This window comes from Mandrillus leucophaeus, unplaced genomic scaffold, assembly GCF_000951045.1.
Source record: "Mandrillus leucophaeus isolate KB7577 unplaced genomic scaffold, Mleu.le_1.0 Scaffold60, whole genome shotgun sequence".
Lineage (NCBI taxonomy): Eukaryota > Metazoa > Chordata > Mammalia > Primates > Cercopithecidae > Mandrillus > Mandrillus leucophaeus.
Genome location: NW_012106475.1, coordinates 684,983 through 691,281, shown reverse-complemented (window position 1 = coordinate 691,281; position 6,299 = coordinate 684,983). Strand labels below are relative to the sequence as shown.

Here is a 6,299-nt window from a genome sequence, read left to right as displayed (position 1 = left end):
GAAATACCAGCTATCATTCTAGAATGCAAAACTTCTTGTGATAATAAAGGAAAATACTGTACCTTTCCCCTATACTTTTGCTTTTTACCAATAGTGTTAATAACAACATAAAAGAAATTCAGTGTCAACTAGAACACTTATTCTACCTATATATGGGTATAGAAAACCCTTGAGATGTGCCCTAACATATAAGCAACAATGACCTCTAGGTGAAGAGTTTATTAGTTATCTATTCCTGTGTAAGAAATTATCCTGGAATTTAGCAGCTTAACACAACACTTTATTATGTCACAGTTTCTGTGGGGCAGGAATGTGAGTGTGGCTTAGTTGTCTTGGGGCCTCTCACAAGGCTGCAGTCAAGGTGGTGGCTAAGTCTTCACTCAAGGCTCAACTGGGGAAGGCTGTGCTTCTATACTTACTCAGTGGCTCAGGGTACTGGCTGTTGGCTATGGGCAAGAGATGTTAGTTCCTTGCCATGTGAGCCTCCCAATAAGGCTACTTCCAACATGGCAGCAAGTTCTGTGTGTGTATATGAGAGAGAAAGCAGTGGGTAGAGAGAGAGGGAAAGGTCACAGGCTTTTTAGTAGTGTAATGTGTTGGGGGTCCACAACACGCATCCCTTAGCTTTGATGATTCAGGAGGAGGACTCAGAGGGCTCAGCACATAGTCATACTCATGGCTGTTATTTATTACTGAGAAAAGATAAAGCAAAATCAGCAAAGGAAAAAGGTGCATGACATAAAGACCAGAGGGAACCAGGCACAAGTTTCCAAGTCCTCTGACAGTGCAGTCACACAGGACAGACTTCACTCCCCTAGCAGTGAGCTGAAACACGTGTGAGATGTTTGTCACTAGACAACCTCATGGAAGCCCAATTCCCAGGGTTTTTTTTATTGTGGGTTAGTCACATTGACAAATGATGTCTAGCACATACCCATATTCTAGATTTCCAGAAGGAAGGCTGATGTTCAGCATAACTATTGTTGGCACAAACAGCTTAGGCAGAAACTGAGTCCTCCTTATCAGGGTATGGGGGGAACCCTTTCTCATGAAATGCAAAGGCCAGTCTTGTAAGCAGGACTATCTAAGGAGAACAGTCTCAGGCCTGCTATGTTAACTCTTTTCTGCATACCTAATCTTAGAAATGACACCCACTGCTTTTTCTGTATGTGTTCACTAGAAGTGAGTCACTAGGTCCAGCCCCAGACAAGGGGAGGAGCTTACAGAAGGACGTAAATGCTAGGAAAGAAATGTCACTGGGGGCTGTCTTAGTGACTACCCACTACATGGGGTGATTTTACTTTGTCTCATTTGTGTTTTCTGTCTTTCTCTCTAATGATATGTAGTACTTTTATAGTAAAGAAAAAGCCATAAAAACATAATTATGTATACAACTTTGGTGGAAGAAAATTGGGCTTCCTGTTGGTACCGTCTACATGCACAGGTGTGGATTTTTATGGTGTAATAATTCTCGATGGTGTTAGAGATGCTGAAGTTACCTATGTGGAAACATTGGAATGTTGCTAGTTATAAGGATAAGTGCTGGATTTTAAAAAATTTTGGTATTTTTAATAGCAGCAGCAGTGGTAGGGGAGCTGAAGTTGACAATAATTTGTGAAATGGCAGGATGTGGAGGCTAAGGGAAAACCATCAGGCTCCAGGAAGCTTCAGACCAAGGCAAATATTGTGCCTTGAGATGTTTGTCAAGAAACCCTGCAGGTCATCGTTTAATGTATGTCAGTGTGGGGACAGCTGCGGGGACAGAATGAGGAGGTGTGTGGAGGGTGGAGGATGGAGCAGGGCACTTCTACCCTGAGCTGTGGGTGGGGGCACGTGGCAGGGTAGCAATTTCACTGCTGCTCTGAAGGGAAAAGATCAGATCTGGGAGAGAGAAGGAGAATGTACCTCTTCCCTCTCTGCTTTTCAGCTCAGGATTTCAGAGAGGAAGGGACTCTGGCCTGGGAGAGGAAGGTGAACCTATCATAGAATGACTGAGAGCTGTTGCCTGCTGGTCTAGTGTCCATGGTAGCAAAGATGCCCACTAAACTTCAGAGGTAGGCAATGGCACAGGGACTCAGGCGTACCGCTGCTGTTAGGTATCAGAATCATGGACATTTTATGAGAGAGAGGCAGAGGGCAGGAGGGGAGAGGCGCAAAGCATTCAGAAGGTCTCCTCTAGTATCCATAACACCCCACACTTGCTTCATCTTTTTCCCCCACAGTCATTAAAACCTTCTAATGCACGATTATTATTTTATTATGTTTGTTTTTTGTCTTTTCTCTCCACCTTAATATAAGTTTTATGAGGACAGGAATTTTGTCTGTTTTGTGTCTGTTGTATAAACAGGCACTCAACAAACATTGTAAAATTGAAATAAAAAACACATATGCTAGTACTTCATATTCATTGCCTTGCTCTGTTGCTTATTGGTATTTAGATAAAACTGCATGTGTTTGCCTTTTAACTTTGTGAATTCATCTGTAGAGCTCTATGAACTTTAAAACAGATTTTTCGATATTATAAGTGAAGGAAACTAGACACAAAAGGCCATATATTGTATGATTCCATTTATATGAGATGTCCAGAATATACCAATTCATAGAGATGGAAAGTAGATTAGTGGTTGCCAGGGGCTGCAGGGCAGAGGGAGTAGAGAGTGACTGCTAATGGGTATGGGTTTCTTTTCTGGGATAATAAAAATGTTCTAGAATTAGATAGTAATAATGGTTGTGTAGCAGGACGAGCTGCAGACCAAACTCCTCAGACACTGAGTTAAAGAAGGAAGGGGTTTATTCGGCCAGGGGCATCAGCAAGACTCCTGTCTCAAGAGCCGAGCTCCCTGAGTGAGCAATTCCTGTCCCTTTTAAGGGCTCACACCTCTAAGGGGGTGTGTGTGAGAGGGTCATGATCGGTTGAGCAAGCAGGGGGTATGTGACTGGGGGCTGCATGCACCAGTAATTAGATTGGAACAAAACAGCATAGGGATTTTCACAGTGCTGTTCTATACAATGTCTGTAATCTATAGATAACATAACTGATTAGGTCAGGGGTCGATCTTTAACTACCAGGCCCAGGGTATGGCGCCAGGCTGTCTGCTTGTGGATTTCATTTCTGCCTTTTAGTTTTTACTTTTTCTTTCTTTGGAACCAGAAATTGGGCATAAGACAATATGAGGGGTGGTCTCCTCCCTTAGTTGCACCACTCTGTAACTATACTAAAACCCACTGTAGGAGAGAAAAGTAATATACTTTCTTCATCTATTGCAAGGTTCATGACTGACACTCATATAACAAAAGACAGATTAACAAGAGAAAAGGGTAATACATTTATATAGTCCATTCTCATGCTGCTAATAAAGCTGGATCTAGTGACTCACTTCTAATGAACACAATACAGCAAAAGCAGTGGGTGTCATTTCTAAGATTAGGTGTGCAGAAAAGAGTTAACATAGCAGGCCTGAGACTTTTCTCCTTAGATAGTCCTGCTTACAAGACTAGCCTTTGCATTTCATGAGAAAAGGGTTCCTCCCATACCCTGCTAAAAATAATAAATATACCCAAGACTGGGTAATTTATAAAGAAAAAGAGGTTTAATGGACTCACAGTTCCACATGGCTGTGGAGGCCTCATAATCATGGCAGAAGGTGAAGGAGGAGCACAGTCATGTCTTACATGGCAGCAGGCAAGAGAGCTTGTTGGCGGGGGAGCTGCCCTTTATAAAACCATCAGATCTCATGAGACTTATTTACTATCACGAGAACAGCATGGGAAAAACCCACCCCATGATTCAGTTATTTCCCACTGGGTCCCTCCCATGACACTTAGGGATTATGGAAGCTACAATTCAAGATGAGATTTGGGTGGGAAAACAGCCAAACCATATCAGCATTTATTCAACCAAAGTTTTATAGGACATGAAAGACTTCAGAAATGAAGAACCCAAGACTCAGGGAAAAGTGTCTATTTTTGTGCTTAGGTTTGATGAAGAATGGATAGTCATGTAGAAGTATAATTGGTCAAAAAGAAGGTGTGGCCTAATGGCAATAAACTGAGGGGAACATAGCAAGGCCTGTTTGTTCAGATTCTTAATGGCGTCTCTACATCTTCATTCTTTTCCTCTGGACATAGAGCAGGACACCCGTTACATGAGGGTCTTATGACCTATTTTCAGGGAAAGCAGGACAAAGAATTCTCTTATGGCCAGCTGTCACACAGAAAAGCAGAAGGTCTGAAAATGGCCTTATTTCTGTGGTTTTCCCAATTTCCGAGGTGTCATATTTTGCAGTAACATGTCCTGAATCATGATGCCACTGAATTGTGTACTTTAAAAGGATGAATTTTGTGGTATGTGAATTATATCTCAATAAGATTGTTACTAATGACCCACAGATTTGTCATTAATTTCCCATGAGGTAAAGGTGGTTGTTTCTTTCCACAGATAAAATCTAATAATATCTTTCTGCAGATGTATCAGGGGGCTTGTTGGCCACCTGATTTTTGACTCCTTACCATTCGGTGACATTAGGCAAGTTACTGACTTGACTCCTGGGGCCTTATTGCTCTCCTTTGAACAATTAGCACACTAATACCTACAACTAAGTGCCATGTGGGAGGTCAAACGCATTGGCCCATGTGCAAAGCCTACCACTGAGCTTAACAGATGGACACAGAGCTCAGTCCCAGTCCTGTCCTCCTCCTACCTTAGAAGACCTGTAGAGCACCTGGGCCAGTGGCAATGCAAGTTATTAGAATCTGATCACTGAGGTAGGATCCATTTCCTGGCATCAGAAATAATGCATCACCTCTTGAAGCCAGTTTTTCTGCAGCAGTTCAGCATGCTTATGTTCACTAGTTGTCACACAAAGTCCTTGTCACTTGCTCTTCGTTCTCATAAAATCCAGAGCACAGGCTCTACGACTATTACTGAGTGCAGACAGACTCCTCCACTACTTCCTGTTGGCCGGGTGGCTCTGCAGCCTTTCCCTCGCACACAGCAGTGCACTGGCAGATGCTTCACAGTCAGTTCTCTGGGATATATATATATATATATATATATTCCTGATTTGTAGCATGTGCCAATTTTCATGGTGTAAATACTCCCACCATGGCTAATTTCAAGCTACCGATGTGATATTACTGAACACAGAGTTGGGAGGAGACGGGCACAGCCAGCTCTCTCAAGATGTGCAAATGTGCCCCAGCATACCGCTGACTTTGTGGGATAATTAAACCATCACTGCTTAGCAGAGCTTGTAGGCCGCTACTAGACACAACTGCTTAGAAAGAAAGGGGTTTCCTCACATGAATTTTCACAGCATGACACCTCTGCTGGGGCTTCTGACTTCTGAGAGCTCAGCATGTAACACACAAAATTATGAGCTTGAAGCTAGTGTTGAAAATCTGCACAGGGATTTAGAGAGGAGGTGAAGAGGTGGTTAAGATCCCACAGTAAGCCTGTTTTGGAGCTATATGTATGTATTTTTACCATATGTACCCTAGTATTGGAGACAGCACATTCAGGTCATTCAGATAGCATCAGACACTATGACTCGCAGCCTGGAAGAACTGAGTTTATGCATATTTGACAAGGTCAGAATCACATAACTAAGGTCTAAGGATTACAGGATGCATGATAAAGAGGAAGGCAAAGGTGTTTGGTAAGTTGGCAGCCTCATACACAGAAGCTATGTAAACCCAAACTAAGGAAGTCCTCAGTCCTCTGGTGGGCTGGCTCGTCCCCTTCGGGGTGGCAGGTTAAAGATGGAATGAGTTTCTGAGAGCAAAAACAAATATTGATTGAGGTGATTATGGAAATGATTGTGAATGCTGAGGCTGTTTAGAGACTGTAGGATGGAACGTGGAGGTGGACCTGTGCTGTTGTTTGCTGTGAGAATAATCTTCTGGTTAAGGACAATGGGTTGGTTAGAGCAACCTACCTTGTATAACAAACAAACCCCAGTGATTTCATACAAACACTGTCTTTCTCACATACCTGTCAAATGTAGGAGTTTCTTGTTTGGCTGAAAGTGAGGCAGCTCTGCTTCAGGTAATCATTCAGAGATCCAGATTGACAGAGTACTGTCTTCAACATGTGACTTTCAATATTCCCCTGTCAACAATACCAGCCAGCAAATAGGGGAGCAGCAAGTAAGGAGAGAAGGCATATCTACTTTTAAAAATTATTTATTTTTAAATTTATTTTTAGAGACAGGGTCTCGCTTTGTTGCCCTGGCTGGAGTGCAATGGTACAATCATGGCTCACTACAGTCTTGAATTCCTGGGCTCAAGTGATCCTTTTG

General features: G+C 42.6%; 1 long non-coding RNA gene across 1 annotated transcript in view; it reads right to left on the bottom strand.

The window, feature by feature from the left end:
• The window catches only part of LOC105553574, a 27,469-nt gene extending 23,780 nt beyond the window's left edge, over positions 1 to 3,689 (bottom strand). Inside the window, exon 1 of the long non-coding RNA XR_001008175.1 lies at positions 3,604 to 3,689. This is a non-coding gene — a long non-coding RNA (uncharacterized LOC105553574). The remainder of the gene's footprint in view (positions 1 to 3,603) is intronic.
• Between the last annotated feature and the right edge of the window lie 2,610 nt (positions 3,690 to 6,299).